This window comes from Kogia breviceps, chromosome 10 (genome assembly GCF_026419965.1).
Source record: "Kogia breviceps isolate mKogBre1 chromosome 10, mKogBre1 haplotype 1, whole genome shotgun sequence".
Taxonomy (NCBI): Eukaryota; Metazoa; Chordata; class Mammalia; order Artiodactyla; family Physeteridae; genus Kogia; species Kogia breviceps.
Genome location: NC_081319.1, coordinates 85610240 through 85622501, shown reverse-complemented (window position 1 = coordinate 85622501; position 12262 = coordinate 85610240). Strand labels below are relative to the sequence as shown.

Sequence of the window (12262 nt, the reverse complement as noted above, 5' to 3'; positions counted from 1 at the left end):
GCAAGCCACTCGCTTGAGTCCTTGCCCTCTCTTAAAAGCTTGAGAGTGGATGTTCACTCGTGCCAGGTTTGAGCTGAGAAGGCAGGAGATCCTCATTCACCACACAGACTTGCTGGCCTGGCCTGTCCTGTTTGGATCCCCAAAGGAAAGAAGTAAAAAGAGTACAGGAAGACTTCTTTTCTCCTTCTACTTGTCCTGAACTCTCACTCTGGGTATGCTTGGGAGAGCATCACCTCTTGAAAAGACTGCTAAAGGAGATACACAGCTGGAGTCCTAAGCACTTATGGAAACATCAAAGAACACAGATTTAGGACACTGGTCTCCAGAGATTTGGGATAGTTGCTTGGTACTTGTGGGACGATTCCACCTGTTCCTACAAGTAGTTTAACTTCGTGATCCTATTAATAACAATGATTTTGACGAATCAACATGAATTTGATTGCACAATCCAGTTTATGAAGTAAAAAGTTTTGTGTCTCACCTAAACCAGGGGAAAATGTTGTAGAGGGAGACCTGAATGCAAAGCAAGAGGTTTGAGGGAAAGAGAAAGGCTATTCTTGGTCACAGAAGAGGTGAATGGTTTGATTTGTGTTAGTTTACTGTTTGTTGCAAACAATTGGCCACTTTCAAGAAGCCAAGTCACATAAAGTGATTGGCCATTGTAAAAGTTTCATTTCAGCAGTTTGGGAACATTGCATCTCTCTTACCTTATAAATTTGGCTGACTAGATGCGCAAAATCTCCCGTAGTTCTCTGAAATTAACCTACATGCACTCTAGGGGGCGCACTCCACCCAAGGTAAATGTCTCGTAAACGAAGCGCCCCACCAAGCTACTCCGTGCCATTGTGAAGTCGAGTTCTCCACGGAAGACACTCCTTCCACTCTCTCAGAGAGACTTGAGACACACTACGTCTGCCCATCCCTTGTATCTGGTGATTCAGCCAAACATGTTCTAGGATCACGTTCGTGAAATCTACAGTATAATTGAATTGTATTAAAGACATTTTTCCTTCCGGTAGAGGAGTCAGTTGCAGCTTACAGATCCTCCCTGGAGCGTCCTCACTCAGATACGCAAACCTTCCTAACATACCTTCCTCTGGCGCTCTATTTCCCCCTGTTCCTGTCATTCCCCCATCGTCATTTCCTTCCCCTTCACTGCAGAATTTAGTCTCTGGCTCAGGCTTCTCAACCTTAATTGCCCTCATTATCATCAATGATTTCAGCGTTTTAGCTGTTGTTCTGTTTTGAATACACACACACATAATCACGAGGGTGCCAGAAAAATAAGCTGGTTTCCCAGATTTTAAATATATCCCCTTTTCTTACAAAGAAATTTTCGCTTTAGTTTTGTTTTTTCCAACCTTGGAATCCAAATGGAACGGTCATAATCAACTCTGCTTTGTTAACTGATCTATTCTGGTTGTGATTTAATTTACAGATTTAAATATGAAAATCTGAAGTTTACTTGGAAAAATCTAGGAATGTTGGAGGGTAAGAAATTTCAACACACTACTTAGCAACACATTTTGAATTCATTCCTACTTCGAGATTTTCTTTGTGTGTCTGTGCATTGGGGGGAGGGGTTCGTATTGTTACGGTCAGTCACAAGACACTGTGAAATGACACATAGAGGAAGAACTTCTCTACTGTGTGTGTGTCAATGTGCTATGTATGGTGTATATGTATGAGACTCTATTTGACATTAGGCGATCTTTATTTCACTGCTTTATTAACCTGGTGACATGAGGAAAATACCTGAACATCACTGGACATTTTAATAACTACCAGAGCCTTCTCATTTTCCTTACTGACAAAATACCCTTGCAACTGGCATACCATCACTGGCAGAGTTTTGCCTTTGTCTGGAATGTCCATATGTTAAGGGCTCCAGAAAGAACGATATTAAGCATTCTTAAATGAAGGATTAGTTCACCACTGAGACTAGAATACTGAAAACTGAAAGGAGAAGAAAAGTTAAGGTCATAAAGATTCAGGTATAACAATCCAATTTCTTCTTAATGTCGAAACTTCTTTCTTCATATTCCTTGATCTCAATACTGAATCACTTTATTTTTATTTTATTTTGCCATATATTCATGCAACAGGTTGAAGCTAGTATCTTTGAGGCAACCTTTCATAATGCCTTGGCAGTCATAGTTTTTTAAATGAAGTGCCATTTTATAAAAATCCCTTGGATCACTAATGAAATTATGAAAAATATTAAACATCTACTACTATTGACCTTTTAATTCAATCTTCCTTTCAAAGAACTCTTTTTATTTTGAATTTATTTCATTTTATGATGTTAATGTTACTTATGTTTTAAGTATGTCGGTAGTTTAGTCATTTTGCAGTGGTTTCAATCTGCTCTGTTTTGGTGTACAGAAGTCTATGTTACTGAGCTATATATGACTTCCATTTCTGTCACTGTGGCCACTATTTTCATAATCCCATTGGACAAGGACAGTGATGGCTAAGGAGAAGCTTCCAAACATCAAGAGAATGGGTCATCTTGTCCAACTGCCTATTAAGATGCCCCTCTTAGGAGGTTGCTCTTTGGAGAGCATCTACATTGAAAATAATCCTTAGATTATTTAGTAATCTATCCCTCTGACCATTTAGTAAAATCTATCCCTCTGTTTCTTTCCCAGACCCCTCTGTCATCACTTTTCAGCAATTTTCCCTCCAAGTACTAATCATCCAGCCAAACTATTAGTCACTTGTCAGGAATTAATGTGGATGCCTATGCTCTATCTGTCCTTCCAAGTAAAATGTACAATCGCATGCCCTGCGTGAAGTCATGCCCACTGGGGGGATTTACCTTCACCACTGGCCTTCAGGTGCTATGGTAGCTGCTTACATATGTGTGGTGCCAGCACAGGGTGCAGAATTACTAATAAACCAGTCCTGGTTTGTTTTTTTTTTCTTCCTCAGTTACAGGGAACTCACTATGAGGCTATGAATGGGGGTTGAAGAGATAGAGAGAAAGTACCAAGTGTAGGAGCCATGGGAATATAAGCCACTTTTCCATGCAAATGACTCATGTGTGTTGGCCCTGCTCATATATTCTGTTTATACTTAATAATGAAATGACGCTGTGCATGCACAACTTTATGGCTAGATGGATTAGAGAACAAGTAGGTCATGATTGGAAGCTCAAGTCTCATAGTGACTCATGCCCAAGCATTTATTCTCTCTCATAACATAGACCAAAAATGATTTTTTAACAAGAGAATAAAAATTGAGGAGGATGTCATAGTTTTGCACCAAATCCCAAAGGTTCGTCCTGTGATTCACTAATAGAAGAATGCCAAAAACTCCAAATACCATCCCTGTCTTACACAGACATTTGAGTACTCTGCTGGGTCATACAGGTAAAGTGATAGCGTAGCTTTCGTACAGCCTGGACCTATTGCAGAAACTTCTCTTGTTCTGGGCTTTAAATAAAACTGGTAGCTTTCGAGGCTACTTGTTAAGACCATCACATTATTAGGTCTGGAAGACTCTATATTGCCTCCAAAATTCAAAGAGGTCCTCTAGGCTTACCTTTCTCACAAGTTTTAAAATTTGTTCAACTAAGTCTTTTTCTGTTCCCTTCATAATTTTACCACCACCAGTTGAAAACATATTGTGGCAGGTTGTAATGAATTGCTCTTTGTTCAACTTCTCACAAAATAGTCTCACCTGGAGTTTTTCCATGTAGACTATTCATGCAGGTTATTTCTTCAGTCACTTCAAACTGACATTGACTCCTTGAATAAACTACTGTCAGTAACATCTGTTAGACTGACTTATCAAGAGTCAAAGAAAATGATGCCAGATCATTTGTCTTATTTTTAAGATCAACTCGATGTTGCTCCTGATGTCCTCAAGGCTCAATCAGCGGGGTCTTAGGTTTCTTTTCTCTAGAATTTAAAAAAATATTTTGGCCACACCCTGTGGCTTGTAGGGTCTCAGTTCCCTGACCAGGTATTGAACCCCGGACTACAACAGTGAAAACCGGGATTCCTAACCCTTAGGCCACCAGGGAACTCCCTGGATGTACTTCCTTGGCTACTACAAGTCAACACTCTTGTCCGTGATAAATGGTTTCCTTGCATGACTTACAGAGGAGCCAATTATAGAATGACTTGGTTGCAACCTCATCTTCATTAAAAACATTTTTGTATGTGTGAAGAAATTCTGTTGCAATGAGATATGCCATTTCAAAATTTCTAATTTTTGTGACAGTTGCTGTCCTGCCAGTTGGAGTACTGTGACGAGTGTTTATGAACCTGTATATACACTGGTAATGAACCTGTATATTGCATTCTGGTAATGAAGCTGTATATTGCAATCTTTTAGCAAATTTATAGCGTTATTGGATTCCATATCTCAGCATTTTTGGAGATTGTGAGAGAGGAAGGATCAAAAAGAAGAGATAAATAAGGGATCCCCCAAAATATTGCCTTTAAGTTCCCTTACTTTCTGAACAGTGTCCTGGATCAAGTGAAAGGATGCAGGGGAGCAGAAAGGCTTTCCACTGAATCCCTCATTATCATCTCTCTTTAAAATCTGCTTTATACCTGTCCATCCTGCGCTGCCAGGAATTGGATCCAACTGGCATACATGGAAGACAATATATTCCAAGTCTTCCTGGGTGGGCAAATATATTGGCCAACTGGTTAGCTATACTGAAGAAACCTTCCAAAAACCGAAGTTGAAAATAATCTAAATATTAAAAAGAAAAGTCAAGAAGCTGTATTTTCAGGTAGCCGAAGTAGCTCAGTTGGGAGAGCGTTAGACTGAAGATCTAAAGGTCCCTGGTTCAATCCCGGGCTTTGGCAAACTCAGCATTTTAGTGAATACGAAATGATGCTCACCATACTCGTTAGTATGTTAAAGCCTAATCGCACAATAAACACAATACTGTGGCCATAGTTCAGCCATGCAGGAACTCGCAGTTGACGCCCACGTATATTATTTCTAAATGATGTGTAAGCACGCTACTTTTAAAAGTAATAATTAAATATTATGTGTGCGACGCTGAAAAACGAGGAACGATCACTCAGTCACTGCGATGTCTGCTGCGCACAGCAGCAGTGGGAAGGGAAAAGGCTGCCACGTACGGTCTCTGTCACAAATACTTTCTGTTGTAGCCCGACAGCAGCCATAGATGATGTGTAAATGAATGAGGTTGCTGTGTTCGAATAAAACTTTATATATGGACACCGAAATTTGAATTTCATATAAACTTCACGTGTCACGAAATACTATTCTTCGTTTTATTTTTCAACCTTTTAAAATAAAAAACGGTGCTCACATACTTCGGCAGCACATATACTAAAATTGGAAAGATACAGAGAAGGTGAGCATGACCCATTGCTCAAGGATGACACGCAAAATCGTGAAACGTTCCAAAATCATTCTTAGCTCGCAGGCAATAGTTTACCAACCACTAGGGTAAAGGATCCCATTGCAAATACTCAGAACTTTAAGAGCCGGCAAGATTTCAGTTGCTTTCTGCCAGTTAAAAATAACTGGAGTCATATCCCGGCTGCCCCGCCTTCCCCAATAACCACAGAACAAGTGCGAACATTGCAATACTAAACTGCTAGGGATTCGAACGTTGTTTCCCCAGCTAAAAATTTGAAAGCTTTACTAGCGAACTACCCAAACTTATAGATCTAGGTACTGCACATATAAACAACTAATTCATTTGGTAGATCTTGTCCTAGTGGAAATCTCCTCTGCATTCTCTTCATTGCAGAGAAAACTCCATTTGAAAAAACTCTATAATAGCTAGCTCTCAGGAATACTTTGTTTTCCTCCTCCTTTCTTTGTCTTCTGTGTCTTTAAGAACCAGAGCTGTAGCATCCACTAGAAAATGTCACTGCAAGGTTTGCAGACCATACTGCTGGAACGGAAGTGTTTCATTTCGCCGTAAGTATTGTGAATTCATCCTTTGTCTCTAATTGCCCCACATCCAGTTAAATTCTCGAGGAAGCACGCTACTCTTCCTCACATCCCTCTGCATTATGTTTTTCATTTTTCTTGCCATCTGTGTAAGCAGAGGGGAAGAAAGTTGAAGGAGTGCGCATTTGAAGATACACAGGTAGGTTCCATAATGGGCTTCTCTCTTTGGGTGGATGGAACTGCTACTCAGGTAGTCCCTTGGCAAGCAGACCTCAGAGCCGGCTAACTTTGGGAAGACCAAGTGTCTTTTCATCTGGGCTGCAGTGCCCCTTCTCTTGATGTAGCCGCAAAACCAGATTCAGAGTAGGAGCTTCACAAAATAAAGGAGCTGAACAGACTAAACTCTTCTGCCAACTATTAGATCCTCGAAGACATCCAGAAAAGGAAGGTAATTAGTCAAAAACGTTTTCTCAGCAGCCACATGTCTGGGTGGATGTAGCAGAGTTGTGGCGAGATTACGGAGCATGGAAGAAGTCCTAGGTTTAATCTTCCATATCTCCATGCTCGCACTTCACAGCTGCATTTTCCTGACCATGTCAAAACCTCTTCTCTTTTTCTTTTTTTTTTTTGGTTTTTTCTTACTTTTGCTTTTGCATTTCTCTACTCATCTTTTCCTGCTCACATTCAAGGGAGACTACTTATCTAATTTAGTTGGTTGCTTTAAGCACTCAAGCCTTTCTACTCCAAGGGCTTTGGAGTCCATTACTGAACCTAATTGTGTCAGAACAAGGAAGGCTGGGTGGAGTGGGATAACAAAGGAAGATACCGTTCACCCAGGGCAGTAAACATACCAAATGCACATTCGCGAGACAGTAAATGATTCAGTTGCAAAAATAATTGAGGATGGAGGGGAGGGGGAAGAATCGGAAGAGAAAAAAATAAGAGGACCATGCACAACTTCCTACTCCTATTTTCTCAGCTGTGCCTTTCTTGAGAGACAGGTTTCTGAGGAGTAGAAAGCCTGCCCACCAATTTTCTTCCACTCCCTCCTTATCTTCTAGGCTCCACTGAGGGCAACTCAGTGCAGTCACCAGACATTGAAGTCTACAGATCTCAGTTCTATCTGCATGGGTAGACGTTGCACAATAAATCCACTTCTCATAAGAATGCTGTTGTTATCCAAACCTCAATTCGTTAAAAGGAGTATTTGAGTCAGTGAGTGTAGATTTTCTAGTGTGACTGAAATAGCTAGATTGAGAGATCCTTTAGCATAAGAGTACCCATATCTGTTCCCATAGTATGGTGGCGATGGTCATGTTCAGTCAATAATTCTTTCCCAATTAGCATGTAGAAGCTTCCTGACCACAGACACCCTCCTCCATCCTTGAAGTGAATTGTCTAGGGGGCTGAAATGGGGGGGGGCGGATCAAAATTCCATGCTTTGTCATCATATATAGATATATTAAGGAAACCCTGCCAGGTACATATCAGAAAATCACACAGAAAACACTGGAGAAGCCAGCAGCTAAAGTTGAAAGGCTTTGGGGGGGAAAATGGCCATCATCAGCTGCGTAGACAAAAGTGATCCCATCTCAGAGGTTTCAGATATTTAATTTTATTCTTTCGAATTTCTGTGCCAATCTTTCTTGTCAGTCATTGCATTCTCAGAGGGAAAGGAATGTGAGGGCTTTGTTCTCTCTACTACTCTTACTCTGCTGCCCCATGTCTGTTCTTAAAAACTGCCCTCCTTCAAACGAAAATGAAGAGGAGGTGCATTTCTGAAGTTTTGTTCTGATGCTATTTGGAACAAAACTCACAAGATGAAGTGTGTAGTAAGAACTGAGAACAATCTCAGAATGTGATAGTGCATGCGCAACAGCCGGAACTCCTGATTCAGCATAGGTGGGGCTCCACTCCAGGCTGCCCAATGGGGTTGAGTTCATGCATTCATGTCGTGGCATTAAACTGTTGAAAACTAACCTTTCTGTTCCAAAATGTTAAGACAACAAATCAGCTAGCTTTTTTTAATCATTGATAATTCTTTGGCCAGATAAGGAAGATGCCAACAGAATGAATTGTAACACCCTACTGACAATATTAGAATCTGGTATCTGGGTAACAGACCCAAAATAAAAGGAGTTTTATGGAACCATTAACAAGCTTTGAAGACTGGTGGTTACTTTCCAAGGAAGTCAGCATTAAACTTTTGGAATCAAAGCTCATTATTTTATTGTCTTTTTATCATGTGCAAATAATCATCATTTTCCCCCTGCCCAAAAGTTTATAATTCTTTTTTAAAACTGTCTCATTACTATTGTTTCTAAGCCAAGCCTGACTATTTTAAAAAGGGAGTTACTATGGTAAATCCTTCAACCTCTGTTGCCTACCTTTCTTCAAGAACCCAGCAATCATTCTTCCCACCCCTGTCCCTCCCTAACCACCACTTCCAGATGAAGTTTGTCACCAGATTGTCTTACTTCCAGTCACTTAACTTTCTAGACCAATGGTGGTTCTCTAACCTTGCTGGCCATCTGTAAAATCTGAAGAAGATTTTAAATTATAAAGATTCCTGCCTTATTTTTAATTCATTTAGGAGTTGTGTGGTGGGCCCAGGAATCTATACTTTCATCAAGTTCTCAAGCCATTCCCCAGGTCTGGGTACTACTGACATTCGTCTACAGCATTTATGTACGTTTTTCTCTCTACCTTGGAAGGTTGCTTGTGATTGACTTTGCTGTTTATCATAACATTAATGTTAATATATTTACATTTGTATTTAATATATTAAGTGTATATTAAGAAATATTGATATATTTTCATATATATTTCCAGTGACATCCCCAGAGCCAGTTGAGTTCTCTCTTGTTAATGGGCAGAGAGGGGAACTGACCTATGGTACAGAGGAACTGGAGAGTTAGTTATGTTATTTCTGTCCTCAGGAAGATAGGACCTCACACCGGTAAGAGAGGTCGGAATGAAACTTCAAAGTGAGGCAGAAGATGAAATGATTTAGGATTACCTTAAAATTTTTAAAAAAATCTTAAATTCGTATCTGGGTTGACTGACAGGTCAAAATTTGGCTAAAGGCAATAGCGTCTACTTTGAGCTTCATTGGTTTTAAGGTTTGGGGACTTGTTCAGTTGCATGAAGGGTGTGACAAAAAGTTAATTTGCTTTTCATTTTCAGGTCATGTCCCCAAGCCATGTATCATCGCCCTCCTGTTGTCTTCTTTTGGTAGAAGACTGCTTAACACAGTGTTTGATGGGACGGTCTATTCTGAGGTTTTCAGAACCAGGTCTTTAGGATCCCGCCGCAGGGCTCCCGATCACCTGCTGGGCCAAGAGATTTGCGAGCAGGGACTGTCTTGCCTTGTCTCGTCTTCATCTAGCTCCTGGAGGTTTTGTGACGTCTCTCCAACTGGACCTTTATTTCCTGAGGCAACTTTATTTCCCTTCCCTCTTCGAAGTTTCTGCCAGTCAGGAGCAGTGGAGGGGCAGGGATACCGGTGTAAAGATGTGGGAAACGCCCGGTAGCGCAGGGCCTTTTCCAGAGAAGGAGCAACCAACCCAGATGCCCGCGGCGAAGCGTGGGGACTCTCAAGCGCCAGCTCGGAGAGGTGGAGGTAACCCTGACCACAGGTGGACGAGGTAGATTTTGAGGCCTTTATACCCGGTTTTGCTAGTTTCATCTCCTGGAGAAAATGGTCCACTCGGAATATTGATTTCCTTGCAGTTTACCAAAGTCAGTGTCCCAGTGCTTTCTGAGGAAATCTACGCATAGTCCCTGCCTTTCTATCTTGCTTGAACTTTTCTGCCTGAGCTTCCCTGAGGGAGTATCGAGGCTCCACGCCAAATACAGCGAGGTCATGCAGAGCGAAAGGAAAAAAAGACAGATGAATAACGCTTGGGTCAAAGCTGTTATTCATTGTTTGGGTGGCTCTGACCCCAGTCAAAAGCCAAGGGTATGAAAGTCCACGAAAAGATGACTTATTATTAAGAAGAGATGAATGTATAGTTCCCGTCTCAGGCCCCATTCTGAAATACATCAATACAAAAGCATTCTCTGACAGAAGAAAACCGAAAAGACGTTACCGCGTGGGCTCCGTGGCTTAGTTGGTTAAAGCGCCTGTCTAGTAAACAGGAGATCCTGGGTTCGAATCCCAGCGGGGCCTCTCTAGGTGCGGCCTGTCTCTCCGAGTTCGTCTTTTGCTCTCTTAAAATTCGACTTTGGCGGGGTGCAGCCTACCAGCCACCCATTAATAGGTAGTTTCCTAAGGCTTTGGAAACAAAATGGAACTGATTTTGTTACATCTGCACAACGCAGGACTAGATTAAGAAAGCAAAGAGCAGGACTGATTTTAGCGTACAAGAAAATAGGCATAATGTTTCCTTTTGGAAATACAAACCACATCTTCCCTTGGGACTTTCCTTGCAATGTTATCTCAGGTATCCCAATCCTAATTTCATGTAAAGGATTAAGAACAACGAATTGAAATTCAGAGAGGGATTGTAGACTCTGGGCGTGGATTTTAATACGAAATTCGCCAGTGCTCGAGATTATAATTCAATGATAGGTGTGTGGGAAGACTGAGAGTGGGTGTGGAGGTAGATGTAATTAGCCCAAGAAATTTGTGAAAGCATAGAATGTCGATTTAATGTCGGTCAGGGCCGGCTGCATAATGTACGGGACCAAAGCAAAATGAAAATGTAGGGTCCCTTACCCCCAAAACAGGGAAAGATGCCGGTAAAGATAATAAAACGTAAATTTTGCTTTTTTTCTTCCTCGCTCTCTCGACCTGTTATGGTATTTCTTAATTTGCTATTTGATGTCATTATTATTAAGGGAAAATAGCATCGTAAATTATAAGAACGAATTTTACTATTCATTGAAGATGAATCAAAATTCAAAATCCACCGGGCACTGCAATCGTACGCATACGGGAGAAGCAAGGAATGCTGGACATTTCCTTTGCTCATGTTACATCAGTGTTACAAGACCTCAATTGAAAGATTGGAGTTTTAAGGACTAGGTCGCGTGGATTGCTAAAATTGCTCCTTCTGCCGGCTGTAAGTTGAAACACTCAGTTTGCCGAGACCAGGGATTGAACCAGGAACCTTTCCATCATCAGTCAAACGCTCTCCCCACTGAGCTATTTCAAATTCTTAAAAATAAGTTTCTCTGACACATTTTTCAAAACTGAGATTGTTTTCAACCGGTCTTTAGAATGTTTCAGACTCCGCAAGTGTTGCTGTCTAATTGTCCAAAATATTTACCCACCCCAAAAAGTTTGGAATGTCTTCCATGTATGGTGCTTGCATCCAATTCCTGGCAATGTGGGATGGTAGGAGGAGAGAGAAGCGAAGTAATAGGGATTCATTGGAAAGCCTCTCTGCTACTCTGACACAGCTCAGAAAATTACAGAAAAAATATTAATTTCTTAGAGTCCCTTATTTTTTCTTCTTTTTGTTCGTTCTTGCATAATCTTCAAAGATGCTGAGAAACAGATTAATTTTTGTGAACGTGGGATCAGTTTTCTGTTTCCTGGTGATGATTTCGAGTGATGATGAAAGGTGATGATTTCCTTTCTTTTATGCTCTTCCATCTACTCTGTCTTTTGGCCCAGATGAGAAGGTCTTGGAGAGGACTGACCCGGCTGAGAAGAAACCACGAGCAGGAATGGTAAAAATTGGGGTTTAGAATTTACTATTCTTGAGCATAGCCATCCACCAAAAAAATCTAATTTAAAAACCGTAGAAATAGTGGAGTTAACAGAATAAATTTTCTGACAAAAGAAAATAGCTTTGTCAAAGAATACAGAAAATGGGCATATTTCCTAATATATTGAAAAAAGAGGCTGTTGTTACTCGGGGGTGTAGCTCAGTGGTAGAGCACGTGCTTTGCATGTATGAGGCCCCGGGTTCAATCCCCGGCACCTCCACGAGTACTTCGTTTTTCTGGCTCCAATGTATTTTATATTTTTACATTCCTTCAGTCCCGCAGAATCTGCTCTCTTACTTTTCCACTTTTCGTCACCTTTTTCCCCCTGCTCACATGGAAAGTAAACATGATTGCTGGGACAGCAGAAGGAATAAACAAGAGAAGGAAAAAAAGAACAGGCTTATTCCACATCCGTGAATGTCCCCAATTTAACCAGCTTTTTCACCTGAACTACCATTTTACAATACTACTTAAGAGAAGGAAGATCCAAAGTAAGACGGGAAAAAAGAAAAAGAAAGAAACCTGTGTGCAATTTCTTTGGGCAGAATAACTAATCCTAAAGACAGTAGCCACGTGAAAAATTAGGGTGCTGTGAGCAGGACTCCAACCGTCCCTGGAAAAACACTTTGAACTGCAAACCAAATGCCTT

The 12262-nt window shown here is 40.9% G+C and overlaps 4 non-coding genes across 4 annotated transcripts; all 4 read left to right on the top strand.

Annotated features, from left to right (window-relative positions):
* The first annotated feature begins 4753 nt into the window (after nucleotides 1-4753).
* On the top strand, nucleotides 4754-4826 carry TRNAF-GAA (transfer RNA phenylalanine (anticodon GAA)). The gene has a single exon. It is a non-coding gene; the product is annotated as a tRNA-Phe (tRNA).
* Nucleotides 4827-5294: 468 nt separating this feature from the next.
* LOC131764755 (U6 spliceosomal RNA) lies at nucleotides 5295-5406 on the top strand. The gene has a single exon (XR_009337953.1). It is a non-coding gene; the product is annotated as a U6 spliceosomal RNA (small nuclear RNA).
* Nucleotides 5407-9992: 4586 nt separating this feature from the next.
* Nucleotides 9993-10066, top strand: TRNAT-AGU (transfer RNA threonine (anticodon AGU)). Its single transcript has one exon. It is a non-coding gene; the product is annotated as a tRNA-Thr (tRNA).
* A 1695-nt stretch (nucleotides 10067-11761) lies between these two features.
* Nucleotides 11762-11833, top strand: TRNAA-UGC (transfer RNA alanine (anticodon UGC)). The gene has a single exon. It is a non-coding gene; the product is annotated as a tRNA-Ala (tRNA).
* The last annotated feature ends 429 nt before the right edge of the window (nucleotides 11834-12262 follow it).